Source organism: Protopterus annectens, chromosome 1.part1 (genome assembly GCF_019279795.1).
Source record: "Protopterus annectens isolate FY-2018-M chromosome 1.part1, PAN1.0, whole genome shotgun sequence".
NCBI lineage: Eukaryota > Metazoa > Chordata > Ceratodontiformes > Protopteridae > Protopterus > Protopterus annectens.
Genome location: NC_056726.1, coordinates 1,833,678,971 through 1,833,696,470, shown reverse-complemented (window position 1 = coordinate 1,833,696,470; position 17,500 = coordinate 1,833,678,971). Strand labels below are relative to the sequence as shown.

At 38.2% G+C, this 17,500-nt stretch overlaps 1 protein-coding gene across 1 annotated transcript in view; it reads right to left on the bottom strand.

The window, feature by feature from the left end:
- Positions 1–17,500, bottom strand: part of LOC122812639 (tRNA selenocysteine 1 associated protein 1) — a 633,267-nt gene that overhangs the window by 1,721 nt on the left and 614,046 nt on the right. The gene's annotated exons all lie outside the window — the stretch shown is intronic.

Genomic DNA, 17,500 nt, shown 5'->3' with positions numbered 1-17,500 from the left:
CCTCATTCCAGACAATAACCTGCATAGGGTAATGAAAACACATGTGAAGGAAGGGCCATCCACAACAACAAAAAAAGGATTTTGAAAATCTGATGACAAATCTATTCTGTGGCAAGAATTTCTCAAATTAAAACTGTTAAGTAATGCTTAACTGGATCACATGCCACTAATACACAAAGACTGAAGAAATAGAATAATACAATAGTGAAGCTTAAAGTTACATGCAAGGAACTTTTCAAGCCACATGAAAAGTTTTACAGTTATGGCATTTAATTTCTCACAAATATAGCGGCCACTTACTAAGTCAAATTAGGCTCTCCAGGCTGACCCTTATAAGGGAAATAATGGGCATTTCAGGGGTGAAGAGGCCTTCCACGTGTACCCAATTTGGCATTACTTACTTACTTTAATGCCCTTACTTGAGCAGCTTATTAATTAAGAAGCTTTTCCTACTGAAAATGGGTCCTGCCTAGTCAGACTACACTGTTCAAAAAATAAAAAAAATCATCCAAGGTTTTAAGATACAATAATGGATCAACACATATGAACTAAGCACAACACTTACATTCAAAGTTTATAAAAGTAATTAAAGGCAGTACTTAAAAGTATGTACAGAGCTGATTCACTGATCTAACAAAGTAGAAGGTTGTCTGAAGTTTATAACTGAAGGGGGGATACAGTTATATTAAGAATAAATCAAAAAGGGTTTCAGAATTATGTGTACAATTACTATGTGAATGGAGAATGTGAAATACAAGTGAGCAGGTCTGAGTTCTGACCTAAACTGTTATGTGCTCATTATTTCTAATGTAGGCTGGAAAGTCGTTCTATAGATTAGAGACTAGAACGGAAAAGGCATGATCAACTCTTGCCAATGACATGAAGGCTCTAAGGAGGACAAAGCAAAGTTTGAGAGGGAACCAAGTTTTAGGGAGATACCCATACAGTAAACTCTCAGTTATCTGGAACTCAAGCAACCAGGAAAAAAAAAATCAAAGAAATACAGTACACTTCTCATGTGTTGCACTTTGTTTATCCCCCCACAAAAACATACCTTACATTTTAGAGTTTTAAAAAGGAAGATAAATTCCCTCTCTCTCCCCAACCTAAGAACAAGTCAAACCAAACAAACAGTATAGGGTACAGTATTAGTCAGGCCTATTTTTAATAGTAACTCTCAAGCAACCAGAAACTACAGCTATCCGGCATCTATCAATCCCCATGGGTGCCAGTTAACCAAGAGTTTAATGTATTAAGATTTCTCCAGAGACAATTCCTGTGATAAATGTACCTAGGAAAACACCTACAGTACTTGGGGGGGGGGGGACTGAAGAGGCGAAAAGGGCGGTGTCCTTTGATGTAGACATTAAAGAAACTGAACTATATAAACAGGTGAATAGCAGTAAAAGCTGTGAAAAAAAAAGTATATGCAGAGATTCTCAAGATCTGAAATGAATTAAAATGGAACATAATCCGCTACAGACTACTAAGGAAGTAGTTTCAGACATGTCTAATATTAAACATTTTTTGCACTGGATACAAATGAAGACTTCTGGCAAATAAAGATCAAGGTAGCACTTTTTCCTCTTTACTTTTAACACTCCCTTGAGTGGATACAGATGTTATCATTTATTACATCCTTATTGCTAGTCCTGGCTGAAATATCAGCAGGTCTAGAAAGTGATGTGATTGCAACAAATGTTTGCTTGCATGGGGTTAAACCAAACAGCAGCATGGCTTCAGACTCATTTAAGTTGCCAGACAGACTGAAGTAGAATGGTTTGAAACTTAATAAAGCTAAACTCTGAATTTGTACATATCATTGGGTACATGAAGTAGGAAGATGTGAAGCTCAAAGCCAAGTGATAAATATCTATATCACACTTCACGTACATGGGTCATGTTCTGAATTAGGAAACAGTCTAACAAGACATTGAGAAGGCCAAGCTACAGCAAAGATACAGAAAGCACAAGACAACTCTTATTTGTCGTGTACCAACACCTTTGCCCATCGGTTCTTGGGATTCATAAATTCCAATGCCCTGGATCAGATAATCCATTGTCCCACCAGGGGCTCCATTATCCTAGACCTGGTCATTACCAACATGGGAAATCGATGCTCTACACCTATGGTCACCCCCTCATTGGTCAGGTCAGACCATAAGTTAATCACCCTTAACATCCACATCCCACCGCCCACTTCCCAGTAAAGAAACCTCCATAAAAAACTTCTCCAAAGCAAACTTCACGCTACTCAAGTCAGAAGTGACAAACTTCATCACACCCATGCAGACGGGAACTGAAAGTTCAACTGCTGAGTCCTTACACTAAGGCACTGTACTAGCACATCCACTCATGCATAAATCATGTCATACCAAATAGAACCAAGATGCTCTCCTCCAAAAAAAATGAAGCCAATTTGGTGGTCCCCTGCCATAAACAAACTTTACAACAAAAGGAAAAAAACTGTTGCAGAAAAGAGGAAAATCCCAGGATGCAAAAATCTCCCTTACCAGCCTCAGTAAGAAGCTGAGATCCCTCATAAAATCCTCCAAAGCTAGTTACAAAAATAAAATTGCCAAAGATTCCAAAGACAACCACAAGGCATTCTATAACTACGTCAAGAATCTAAATGGCAATACTCAGATCTGCTCTTCGCTACAACAGAATGGCATTAAATATACTGATCCCAAAGATATTGCCAATATCATGGCAGATCGATGCAGTGCCAACTTCATCCCCCTCTCACCCCCTAAATGGCCCATCTCAATACCAGAAGATTGCCAAATTCCAGTAATAACGGCCACACAGGTTAAAAACGCACTCTCCAAAGCTAAGAATACAGCATCCATGGGACCAGATGACATCCCAGACTATGTACTACATGAACTACAAAATGAACTGGCACCTCACTCAAGTGTCATGTTTAATCATAGCCACACCTCGGGCTTCATGCCCACTGAGTGGCGGACAGCTACAGTTATCCCACTCCACAAGGGGAGATTCACCTTGGATCCCAGGAACTACCACCCTATCATTCTGACGAGCCTGATCTGCAAGGCCATGGAATGTATTATCATGGCACTTATAAACAAAGACATTGGCAACCTTCAAACACTGGACCCCACGCAGTTTGGGTTCGTGAAGGGCCGATCTTGTCTCCTGAACCTGACTGACTTCTTTGAATCAGTCTCCAGAGCTGTGGATGTGGGTAAGGCGGTCCACACAGCCTATATGGACCTCGCCAAGGCCTTTGACACCATCCCCCACTCTGGAATTATAGATAAACTTACTAAGCTGGGCATTAATACCTACGTCACTCAATGGGCTGCCAACTGGCTTAATGACAGAACCCACACTGTAAAAGTAGCTGACTCCAAATCCAGCTCCAGACAAGTGGAGTACCTCAGGGTTCAGTCCTGGGACCACTCTGTTTATCATCTACTTCTCTGAAGTACAGACCAATACTAAGGGACTCTGGCTAACAAAGTTTGCAGATGACTGCAAACTGGGAGCCATTATTGAATCTCCAAATGATGTTGATACTCTACAAAGGGGCCTTACACAAACAGATGCTTGGTGGCAGAGTCATGGGCTCAAGCTCAATGCCAAGAAATGTAAAGTTATCCCCTTTGGGAAAAAACATGTACCTGTGAACTACCACATAGGTGGCAGCACACTAAACACCGAAAGTGTGATAAGAAACTTAGGGACACAGGTGGACAGTGGTCTCACCTTCGATAACCACATCACCACAACAGTCAGGAAATCTTTCTATGTGGCATACCTCATCACTAAGGGCTTTTCATCCAGAAAAAAGGTGGTCATTGTTCCATTGTACTCATCCCTCATTAGACCCGTTATAGAATACAACGCCCCATTTGGTATGTACCTCTCAAGACACCTGCAACAACTGGAAAGGCTGCAGAAATACCTCACTAAAAATATCACAGGCCTAAAGCAGATGCCCTATGTTGACCGCCTTAAAAAACTCCAGCTATACTCTGTCGCATATCATCTACTCAGAGGCAATCTCTGCTTAACATACAAAGCTATGTCAAACCCAGAGCTGTTGGACATGCTACACTTAAAGAAATCCCAATCCCTCAGAGCCACATGCTCCAGGGGTCTAAACCTTGTCATCACAATAAACAAAACATGCTGGAGGGATAGGTTCCTGACCCAGAGACTCCCCAGACTCTGGAATAGACTGCCCATACATGTTAAGCAGAGTGCCTCTTTGGTCCTCTTCAAAAGGAACCATGACGATTGGATGGGAGAAAGGAAATTCACCCCGGGGATCATGTCAGTCACCCTGCTAGACAGGGGTCCAGGGAAGTAAATAGTATGGGAAGAAATAGCCAGAGAATTGTTATGGCTAGGCTTGTATAGACCCTAAGGCCGATAGCCTAGTACCAACCTATGAACCTATTTATATCCTAGGAATGGTTCAATATCTTTTAACCTTCATACCCAATTTGGTTATTAAAGCCACACTGATAAACTACTACAAAATGATATCAATCGGTTTAGTCTACAGAGCAACATAAAAACTAAAATGTTGAAAAGGTTTCTTACAGATGTTTCAAACTTAAAATGTGTGTTATGTCTGGTTACTCTTCAAGCTGTTATCAGTCAACTGGGTTTCAGTGTGCAGCTAATGCACAAAGGCGGACCAGCTGCACACAGGTTGAGAACTTTTAACTGGAAGCACAAACAAAATATACACAAATAGAGAAAGAAATGAAATGTTGGCAATTGTTTATGGCTGTCAAAAAATCAAGACTACCTCTAGGGCAAACCATTTACTGCAGAATCAGGTCACAAACCATGGCAAAGTGTTCTCATATCTTTGTATAACACTCCCTCTAAGTTCAATACAAACCTGAAAACAAATGCAGGTACTTAATACACTGCTTACTTTCAAGAGAACAAAATCCTGCTGAAACAAAATTCAGAAATATTTTATGTTGTTCCACAATAAACTCTTTAAGTGTATTCCAAAAGACACATACATGCAACATCTGAAAGAAATTATGTATGGGTGCCCACAGCAAATGTTTAGACTTCCTACAAGCACTTGGAGACCATCTATTCTATATATATATGGACTAATGTTCAAAGCAGGCAGTCATTCTGAGTCATAACATGCATACAGAAAATGCAATCAGAAACAGAGTGTTCTCCTACTTTCCATAATCAGAATGCCACAGAAAAAGGTAATTTTGCATAACTTTTAAAAGGGCTTCCTTGGAATAAAGCAAGAGTCAATTTGATATAGTACAAAGATCACAAACTATGTACATAGACTACTAAACATCCAGAAGTTTAGTAGCTGAAAGGTACAAGTACTACCTCAAATGTTTTCAAAAACATTTTTCTTGTTCTTAATGTATTGGTATAACAGAAATTAAAGACAGAACACAATATCACTATTACCACTATCACTATTAATAAATATGAAAAATAATAAAAAGTAAAATATCCAGACCCAATAATACAAATGTGATCAGTGTCAATGGGGAGCATCAAACTACTCAAAACTGCTCACCAACTACTGAACCTCTTTCCTAGAAATAATAAACCAGTAACTGAAGCACTTGCATTTGTATTCAGAGAAAAGGTAATCTGCAACTGTACGTAAAAACTGTTGACATGTTGACTGTGATGAGCATAAATCTCTCAATGTATTTATGTCTGAGGGTCTTCACTAAACCAAAAAGTCTTGAAAAATGTAACATATGTTCAAAATGGAGTGGACAAGAAACAAATACATACAAGATCAGCCTGCAAAATATTAGTGTGGGTATGTAACACAAAAGTTGGAAATACACATAAAAAAATCTGTCACATATAATAGGTGGAAACAACTTGTTATAATGGCTACACTATCTATATTATCTTGGAACATAAACAGCTTTACAAGTACAGACAAAAAGGAAAGAGTGTTGAATTTTATTAAGAAATGCAGAGTGCAAATAATGATGCTGCAGGAAACATCTTTGGAAAGAAATGAGCACGTTAATTTTACAAAGAAAGGATTTTAGGATGAATACTCAACAGAATATCAGGGACAATTGAAAAATGGGAGTAATTATACTAATTATTAGATGAGCTCCAATAGTGATAGAAAAGGGGAAAAAGATAATAAAGGTAGATATGTGGTAGTAAAGGGATATTGGTAAGAGATTACGATTATGTTGTTATGCATCTGTATTACACCAAAAACTACTAAGGAACTTAATAAAATTTTGGGAGAAATAATCGGCTTTCAGCAGGAATATTACTTATAGATGGGGACTGGAAGTTTATTTGCAAAGTGAGGATGTATCTGGGGAACTTGGAAGGGAAAATATAAAGCAAAATGGTAGATTTCTGAAGAAAATATTTGGTATGGAAGACAAATTCAGTAGTAGGAACTCAAATAATATACAGATTATTCCCAGAGGTAATAATAACTGGACCAGACTAGATAGAAATTAACTTCACAGGAAAAAGTGCACCTAATTGAAAGACTGACAAATATAAGCATTTCAGGTCATGCACCGATAAACACTAAAATAAAAAACTGTAGGCTAACAGTAAAAATAAGACAGTGGAGCTTTCCCATCTACCTGTTAGAAAGAGATCCTTGTTTAGGTATTACAGATATTTCTGATGTCATTAAAATCTGTATAAAGCAGAGTGGAAATCAAGAAAGAGAAAAGATGGAAATATTTATGGAAGACAATTATACCAAGGCTAGAGGTAGATGAGGCTGAACAGTTAAGATGGGAGGAGATGAGATAAAAACAGTGAAGAATAAACAATCTGTAGGAAAGTCACCAATAACAGATGTATTCCTGTGGAAATTTAGAAGTTAGGCTGGAAGAGACAGATAAAGATCAGAAAGGCTTTTTTAACAGTATTGTAAAAAGAGGAGAAGCACCAACATCTGGAAAGAAGGCTGTGGTGGCTATACAACCTAAAGACAGTAAAGACCCATCAGACCCAGTTTCACATAGACCCATTTCACTTTGACACCATGCATACAAAGTGTTTATGTCTATAAGAATTCTAAAAACATGGCAAAGGTGATGTCAAAATTGACAGATATGGATCGATGTGGTTTTGTGGAGGGGAGGTACATATTTAACAACCTTAACAGAAAAATGATGATCCAGAAGAAATCAGAATTCAAGACAGTATGCAGACGCTGGTAGGTCTTGATGCAGAGAAAGCATTCAACAGAGTAAGATCTGCATTCCCTGACCAATAAGGTTAAATAGAAGGATATATGAAGGATCAGAGGCAAGAATTACAGTGGGAGGGTTCCCCTCTAATAATTTGGGTCTGAACAGAGGAACTAGATCAGGGTGTCCACTTTACCCTTTATTTGTTTTAAATTTAGAGCCACCAGCAAAAGAAAATAAGGGACTCAAAAATCTAAGGAGGCAATTGGTATGGTAATAAAAAAAATCTGGTTTTCTTTGCAGATTATATTATTTTGCACCTGATACATTCAAAAAAGACATCTCAATGTTGTAGAACATTCTGAGACAGTCTCAAGTTTTTTTAGAATATAAAATTAATGAAGATAAAACAAAGGCTACAGCTGAAAATGAAGTACCCACATATGAACTGATTCAGCAATACATATTTATGGGGACATAAGTACTTAGCAGTATGGATTAAAAAGGCTCCTATTATGGCAGCTAAGGATATGTGGGAAGAAACTAAACAAAAGATACCAACACTGAGAAACTGGAAGCTCTTCTTTATGGATATGGACAGTGATATACCAGGTGACCAGGGTATTGTAGGTAAAGGGAGGAGCTTGAGAGTAGGATCCTAGAGTCTAGTAAATGTGGCCGAGCCGGATTATAGGTCAGATACGAAATCCATCAGTTGACGAATGAATGAAAAGGAAAACATCAGATCTTCTGAAACTCCCTTGGACATAACCAATGCACAGAAAAATCTTTTATTGTGTAAACTAACTCCACAAGACTGTAATCATACCACAGTAATACAACTGTAATATATTTCATAGTACTCTACAACAGAATAGACCACAACAACTAAACGACAGACAAATACATTTACATGCAGAATAAAAAAAGTTACAAAACAGCATAAAATGGTTACTCAGTAATGGCTTGCAGTAATAATTACACTGAGTGCTCCTGTTCAAATGCAGGAAAGAACGTTCAGAAAACATGCTACACTAAAGTTTACTTATGATTTATTTATTTACATTTGTTTACTGGGAAATTCTGACTGGACGCAGGTGCTTTTTCAGCGGATGCCTGGTGATAAAAGCTCCTCATCATGTACATGATAAATAGAGATACAAAGTTGCAGCAATAGTAAACAACATTACAGGTTGTTGGCTTTAATACAATAACAAGATATTGATTATCAACAGTATAAACAGTAAATGTTGCAAGTTAAGAAAGTTTCTTGTTGTTTATAATATTAGTAACAAAACTGTCAGACAAGACAACTAGCTAATTCTGCCTGTGGTTAGTAGTGGAGGTAGTATAGTTGGGTTAAACGTCTGGGGGGGGGGGTAAGGGGGTGTTAGTCTGGATTAGAACAAGGACAAAGCCAGTGCAAATTTAAGTGGAATTTGAGCGCAGTCTTGAAAAGGCTGCTGGAATGTAGAGTAGTTATAGAGGGTGGGAGACTGTTCCAAAGTTTAGATATGGTACATGAAAATATGGCTTCTCCTGCTGAGTTTTTGGGTTTGACCTCTGTTGCTTGATCTTACAGGCCTAGTGGAGTGATAGGGTTGGAGAAGGGTTTGAAGGGAAGGGATGTTATGGGGATGGTTAATACGTTTATGAGCGAGGGTGAGTTGAATAAAGTGAAGGAGTTGTGGGAGTTCTCGCCAGTTTAGTTCTTTAAGGGAGATGCAATGATGGCTGTGGTAGGAGGTTCCAGTGGCAAACTTAGCAATTTTGTTGTAACAAGCATCCAGCTTATGCAGGTCTGCCTAAGGTTGGTAAGTATGGGGGATGCAGAGAGTAGGGTGGAGATTAGCTGGGAATTGGCTATGGAGATTCTAGCCACCTTGGTTAGGAATTGGCAGCTTCGATATAATGCACCAAGTTTCTTGTGAACTTTTTTTATTGTGAGATACGTGGGTGTCAAATCTAAGTTTGTCTATTTCCACACGGAGTAATTTTGTGTGTTCCTGGAGAGATGATGGTATTGTCTTTGGTGAGAATGTTGAGGCGGGGTGTTTTGGGTGGCTTTGGAAGGTTGGAACAGGAGAAGTTTTGTCTTACTTGAGTTGAGTAGGAGCTGAGTATTGGATAGCCAGCTTTCTACAGAAGAGAATGATTCCTGTGTGATTTGTTGTTGTTCTGGTAAAGAAGCAGAAAGTACACTATAGAGTTATACTGAATGGAAACATGCAACAAAATGGATGCAAAGTAAGGCTACAACAAGAGCCAAAACAAGGGTGGAATCTTACCCACAGTCTCAATAGCCCCACAGCAGTGACTAAAAACTATTAGCACTATACTGACTAAAGAAGCTGAGAGGTTGTAAGAAAAAGCTAACAAGTACTGCAGGTTCAATCACCAAAATTTTCCTTGCAATACCCTTTTTACTTAAATGTATGGAACAGTTGGGCAAAAAAGCCTAGCATAAATTATTATGCTGCAGGACAAACTAACAACAGGGAAACAATGAATGGTAACTGCATCTGCACTCAGTAAGTTTATCTACTCCTTTGACTATGACTTCTTCAGAGGTGCTATTTAAATTTAGAGTGCGCAGTAAAAAATATGGCTATGGAGATTCTAGCCACCTTGGTTAGGAATTGGCAGCTTCGATATAATGCACCAAGTTTCTTGTGAACTTTTTTTATTGTGAGAGATACGTGGGTGTCAAATCTAAGTTTGTCTATTTCCACACAGAGTAATTTTGTGTGTTCTGATGGAGAGATGATGGTATTGTCTTTGGTGAGAATGTTGAGGCGGGGGTGTTTTGGGTGGCTTTGGAAGGTTGGAACAGGAGAAGTTTTGTCTTACTTGAGTTGAGTAGGAGCTGAGTATTGGATAGCCAGCTTTCTACAGAAGAGAATGATTCCTGTGTGATTTGTTGTTGTTCTGGTAAAGAAGCAGAAAGTACACTATATAGAGCTATACTGAATGGAAACATGCAACAAAATGGATGCAAAGTAAGGCTACAACAAGAGCCAAAACAAGGGTGGAATCTTACCCTCAGTCTCAATAGCCCCACAGCAGTGACTAAAAACTATTAGCACTATACTGACTAAAGAAGCTGAGAGGTTGTAAGAAAAAGCTAACAAGTACTGCAGGTTCAATCATCAAAATTTTCCTTGCAATACCCTTTTTACTTAAATGTATGGAACAGTTGGGCAAAAAAGCCTAGCATAAATTAGTATGCTGCAGGACAAACTAACAACAGGGAAACAATGAATGGTAATTGCATCTGCACTCAGTAAGTTTATCTACTCCTTTGACTATGACTTCTTCAGAGGTGCTATTTAAATTTAGAGTGCGCAGTAAAAAAATAAATAAATAAATAAAAGCCAGGGTAAGTTGATGCTGACCTGCACAGTATGTTACATATAAAAGTGATATGCATGATTAAGTTTTTAATCCTGACCAGTGTTTTCATGCTGCTGTGGTTCACTTACAAATACCACTTACAGGGCTTGGTCCTCTGCCAGTAAAATGACTTGTCTCAGGAGGAATGTACAATATGCTCATATGCCTGTTTTATATGCAAAGTTTTTGTCCAGTATCCTCGTTTTGCTGCAGTTCACTTACACAGTACCATAAGTTGCAAGGTCTGATAGCCAATAAAGAGAACTGGTGCAAGCAATGTGCCAGTGTGCATATGGAATGGAGATGCACTATTATTAAGTTCTGATCCTGACCAGTGTCCCTGTGTTGCTGCAGTTTGATTACAGAGAGAGCACCTACAGGGCTTGATCCTGACCCAGTAAGGACAGATATTTGGAAAGAATGAGAAATGTGCCTACTTGCACATAAAATGTCTATGCAATTTAACTTCTGATTCTGACCAGTGTCTGTGTTACTGTGGATCACTTAGAACCCTCAGAGAGGTTAATCCTCAGCCTCTAAACAGAACTGCCTGCAGAAGAAACAGCAACATGCCTGTTTAGATATGGCAATCCGTTTTTACTGGAGAAACCACTTTATAAGAACACAGCAAAGCTTTCAGGCATAAAAACCCTTCCTCAGTGCATTACAAATTGAATGTGAAAAACATACTGAATTTATACAGGGTCACCATCACATGACCAGCAGCCCAGTGGTCATATGACACACAAACAAACTAATTTAACAATTTAATAATTACAATATAAAGATAAATATTCTTAAAGTTACAAAAATAACAATATTATTTCAGTTTGGTATATATTTAAAAACAAGTTTTAAAATAATTACATCCTGGTACATGATCTGCTGCTAACCTACTACAATAACAATATTATTTCAGTTTAGTGTGTTGTAAATATTTAAGAACAGGTTTTAAGGTAGTAAGGTCATTAAGTCCTGGTGCATGGTCTGCTGCTAACCTGATTATCCATTCGTATTCCTTTAATTCAAGTAAATTATTAATGTCACCTCCACGTGGTGTGGGTTTAACTATATGCATAACCCTAAAGTTAAATCTATGATGGACTCCATTCTCAGCTATATGTTTATATAGTGCATTTGTGGCCACTGCTCTCCTTATTTCTGATTTATACTCTACTATTCTATCTTTTAATTTTCTTGTAGTTTTTCCTATATAGAACGATGGGCATTGTGAGCAAGTGGCCATATAAACAACAGACGTAGTGGTACAAAAAGCTTTTAGATTAAAGGAGTACAACTTATTTGTTACAGGGTGTCTAAAGTGATCACTAGTTTGGTCAAAGATGTCAGGGCAGCATGAACAATTAAAGCATTTATACGTACCAGGATTAACAACTGTAGCAGTGGAATGGAAATTAAAATCCTTATAACAAAGTTTTTGTTTTATGGTTTTCATATTTCTATACGAGAAATATGGTCTATCATCTAAAACTTTCTTAACGTTCATACAAGCCATAAGAATCAGCCAGTTCTTCTGTATGACTCGTTTAATCAAATGTGTTTTAGCATTAAAAGATGTGACAAACCTAATTTTAGTGTTCTGTTGCTTGTTCTCAATCCTATTAGTTCCTTCTAAATAGATAGGTTTAAGAATAGTATCCCTATCAACTATAATCTTGTTTTTTACATCAGTTAGCAGCCTGCTATCATAGCCACTAGATATAAAATCCTTGTACATGTCTTCAAGCTGTAAATTAAAATTTGAATGCTCTGTGTTTAACTTACTCACTCTGCCAAACTGAGAAGTAACTATACTCCTAAATACATGTGGTGCATGCATACTGTTATAGTACAAATAACGCCCCGAGTGAACTTGCTTCTGATGGATACTGGTGTGAAACAAGCTTTCAGACCTATATAACATTAGATCCAAGAACACTATTTTCTCTTCTGAATATTCCATCTTGAACTTCAGGAAATTTGTTGTATTATTTAAATAATCTAAAAATGCATGTAATTCTAACTGGGTTCCGTTCCAGATCATAAAACAATCGTCTACAAATTGTTGATAAAATACAATGTTGTGGGCAAACTATTATCATTTAATAAAAATTTCTGTTCCCAACAGTATAAAACCATGTTGGCATACGTATTTGCTGCAGACGTTCCCATCGCAACCCCCGATAATTGTAAATACAGTTGTTCATTGAACAAGAAAATATTATTGCTTAAAACCAAATCAAGTAAAGTACATATAGTCTCTACCTTCCGTGGTGTTAAGGAATGCTGTTTCATCAAAAATTCTCTAATACAGTCAATTCCAAAATCATTGGGTATCACTGTAAAAAGTGAAACTATATCTAGTGTGACTAACAACATATTTCCTTCAAATGTCTCCCTAGCTTTAGGTGTATGATACCATGTTCGTAATTTCAACAAAAGGTCCATAGTGTCTTTTAAAACTGTAGTACAGCCATGTAAAAAGGGGTAAAGTTGTTTTTGTAGATATATGGATATTGGCTCAGTAAGCCAACCCCCACCAGATACTATGGGTCTCATGGGGGGGTTGTTTAATAACTTATGTATTTTGGGAATGCCATAGAGGCACGGTATAACAGGACATGGAACAGTAAAGAAATTAAACAGATCTATGTCAATGTCCTCCTGTATTTGTAACTCATATATTGCCATGTTGATGTTACTGATACATTTCTTGACATCATTACTGTTAATACATTTAAAAGCTGTAGCATCATTAAGCAGACAGTACTGAATCAATATAATTGGCTTTATCCATAAGTACAACAACATTTCCCTTGTCTGCAGATTTGATTATGTCATCATTCATTATTAATGATTTAAGTGCCATGTACTCTTGGTGGGATAAATTAAAGTGCTTAGATGATACAGGATTATTATATAATTCTCTAATTTCTAGTTCACATATGTCATGAAAAGCAGTTAGCACAGGTATATTGCTAGGAATGAAAGTGCTACGCCGTTTGCATAAGCCTTCAACAGTACAAGTATTACCAAAAAGCATTTTAAGTGTCACAGTCCTTACAAAAAGTTTGAGGTCAGTTAGTATGTGTACTAAATCATCAGTCGCAGTGGGGATGAAATTAATTCCTTTTTGTAACAATGAGTAGTGTGCCTCATTTAAAACAAGGCTAGACAAGTTTAAAGTACCTTGTTTTATCTCCGGCTCTGTTTGTTGAGTCCTAAAGGGCTCTCGTTTTTTCTCTTAGCTGGAGTAAGAGTCCTACTCTGTGTCGTCTTCATTCTAGGTGTAATCCGTTCGGTAACTGCTTCAGCTTGGGTAAGTTGAAACCGTAAATGGTTAAGAGTAGTTTGCTGCAATTTAATACGTTGTTGCCCTCCATGATTAGTGCCAACATTTCATTGACTACTTGTTTGGTTTCGTCCTTGTGAGCTTGCCTTCCCTTGACCTTGAGGGGACCTGTGTGTGTGTTCCTTAACCACGGTATAAAGCATCTGTCTTTGTGGTTTGTCTGCCCTGTGGAAGAACAAAGCCATCTCTGGGATTCAAAGGAAGCTGTTGCCCATCACTTGAATTTATTCCAAACACCTGGAATAATAGATGGCATCCTGTTCACAGACTACAAGTATCAATGGAACTTCTTCATATGCACATTTGCCATGGGAACCCTAAAAATACAGGAAGGCAAGTACCTCACAGATCTTTATTTTATATCTCCCTGACAGTCACTGTGTTTTTTGTTGCATTGGTCAGAAAAAAAGGGTGGCCTTCTTTTCAAGAAGGGAGACCTTACTTTGTTTTGCCCAGCACTTCTCGCAGAAATATCTTCCCGAGAATGCAAGGAATAACAAAAAAATGTCCGCACCCAGCAACAATGATCAAACATTTACTGATATGGCAAGTTTTACTTGCACAACTAAACTATGTTCATCAAATTGATAACTGTTACAACAGACTGAGCTACATGGGTAGATTACCTTGGCTAATTACATTTAGAAGGTGAAGGAGAAGAGTCTGGAAGCCCCAGGAGAATGGTGCTAGCAAAGCTTGATCTGGACCTAGAGAAGGAATCAAGCTTATACTGCTTTGTAAAAGTATGTGCAGAAGACCAAGTAGCTGCTTCTAGCATACTTCTAGAATTCAACCCTTTCCAAAAACGCCACAGATGAAGCTATGGCCGTGGTACAGTGGACATTGACCCTGACTAGAACAGTCTTGTTATGGTGAGTATAACAAAGTGCATCAGCCTTAGACAACCATTTGGAAATGGTCTATTTTGACAAAGGTTGCCCCTTCTTACCTTCACAAGAAGTGAACAAATGATCCAAAGATCTGAAATACTTAGTTCAACCAAGGTAGTACCAAAGTTGCCCACAGACATCAAAGGTATACAGTACCCTTTCTGACTCAATTTTAGTTTCAGGAAAGAAAACAGGGTGATTGACAGTTTGGGTTAAAGTAAACAGCTACAACTTTAGTTATACAAGAGGAATAGATCTGTATATGCTACAGAATTACCATGCCACAGACAGCTGCTTTGGCAGATGTATATACAGCATCAGGGCCACATTTGAGGGCATCATTCCAGTTTAAATGCTTTAGGATAAGACAATTTTAATCTTAAGGATGTGTCCAAAACAGTTTCTAATTTTTCCACAACTTGCTTAACCAACCAGGCCATCAGGAGATATTTTAATCTGGCTAATATACAACACTTCTTATCAAAAATATCCAATAATCTACTTTCAGTAACACCAAGAATGGTGTTATTCATGGAGGCAAACCTGGATCCAATAATCACATCCAGGGGAAACAAAAGGAGGATCAACTACAGGACTTTTGTAGAGGTACTTGGCCTTATCCACCACTTCACAAAAAACACCAGACTTTCAGGGAAACAAAACCTGGTAGCCTGATTCTGGGGAGACAATTGAGAATGTATCCTCAAAAGCTTCAAACAGCAAGGGAATGGCTGTCAGCTAAAGTTGCCCTATCCCTAATAACGCTGGACACCTTTGTGAAAGAGGATCTCACAAGAGGAGATATTCATTAGGGGGAAAACACTATAAAGGGGAACTACATCAATGTGGACTATGCAAAGTCCAAACCATTACCCACGTTTGGCTAGGGGGTTCAAGTGAGGGATCTTGTCTGAGCTAAAGATGGCAGGTCAACAGCAGGAATAGCAAACGGATTAATCCTGTGCCACACTGTTTTCCTCTATAAATCTTTGTAAATTAAGTAGACCAGAGCAACTGTCAGAGGCATAAACATCCCCGGGGTGGATGTCTATTCCAAAACTACACACACAACAGGTTCTGACAGCTTAAACATGTGCTTAAATCCAGACACAACTACCATCTGACTGTAAATACAAGATTACTTTACAAAGCTAGAGATGTAACATCCTGTGGGGAGGGTCTTTCTCCATGTAATGGCCAAAGGTAAATTTATTTATTTATTTTACATTTGTTGACCGGGAAGGTCCGACTGGATACATGTCCATTTTCAGCGGAGGCCCGGGGAGAAAAGCTCCACATTAACAGTTGAAAAGTACATATTCATAAAAAGATTTAATCTCCTTTGGTTGTTTAAACAAAAAGAGCCAAATACTATATAGTATATAAAAAAGAACTATGCCAAGTAAAAAACAGACACAGGCTACAACATACTTTTTCTCTTTCTAGTCTGACCATGAAAGGATAACTTATAACCAGGATAACCAAGGGGGGGGGGAGGGGTAAAAAGAGAGAGAGGTCCTCTTGGTTTCGAAGGATATACTTGAACAAAGAAGATGCTCAAAGACTAAGGGAGAGTTAATCAGGACTTGCACACTGGCAGAGCCATTGTGACTTGAGATGGTGATTTAATCTTTTTTTGAATAGATTTAGGGAGGAAATGATGGTGAGACTGGGGGGGGAGGGAGTTCCATTTTTTTCCAATGGCATTGGCAAAGAGTGCGTCACCCCCTGTATTATTGGATTTGACTGTTTGAGCTAGTAGCTTATTTGAGGAGCGTAAACTATTGAGATTGTTGTAAGGTGTAATTAACTTTCTCAGTGCAGGAGTGTTGTCAGGTTGTTTCAGAATTTTAAAAGCCAGAATTAGTTGGCTTTGCTGGAGAAGGTTTGGGAATTCAATCCAACCCAAGTTTTTTAGGTTGCTACAGTGATGGGTTCTATAAGGCAGCCCAGTTGCAAATCTGGCAATATGATTATAACAGGATGATAGTTTATTAAGGTCAGATATATTAAGATTTGTGAGAATAGGGGAGGCATACAGGAGGGTAGAAAGAAGATGGGAGCGGGCAGTGGCGGTTTTTGCACACGGAGTAAGGAATGATTTTATTCGATAAAGTGACCCAAGTTTCTTGTTAACAGTTTTAATAGTCTGGTTGATATGTATATCAAATCTAAGTTTATTATCAATGGTAACGCCTAATAGTTTAGTATAGGAATCCGGGGAGATGATAGTTTCATTTCTGGAATGTATAGTAAAGGCTGTGGGTATGGACTTTTGTGCAGGGTGAAAGAGAACCAGTTTGGTTTTCTTTGGATTTAGAATCAGTTGCCGTTCCAATAGCCAAGTTTCCACTGCAGTAAAACAGGATTGTGTTTTAGTTAAAAGGTTATAAGAGACGAATCTGAACAAACTAATGTCGAGTCAGCATATTGAATACAGGTCGCGTCTGGGATGGCTTTGTGGAGGTCATTTATAAAGACTGAAAAAAGAAGAGGTCCCAGTATAGAACCTTGGGGAACTCCTATGGTGTTGGGTAGGAGGCTAGAAAGCTTATTCTGCCAGAGAACCGCTTGTTGCCTACCAGAGAGATAGGCATGAAACCAGGCCAGAGATTGATTATCTAAGTGGAGATTTTTTAGGGTGTTATGAAGTAGTTGGTGATTCACCATATCAAAGGCCTTTGATAGGTCCA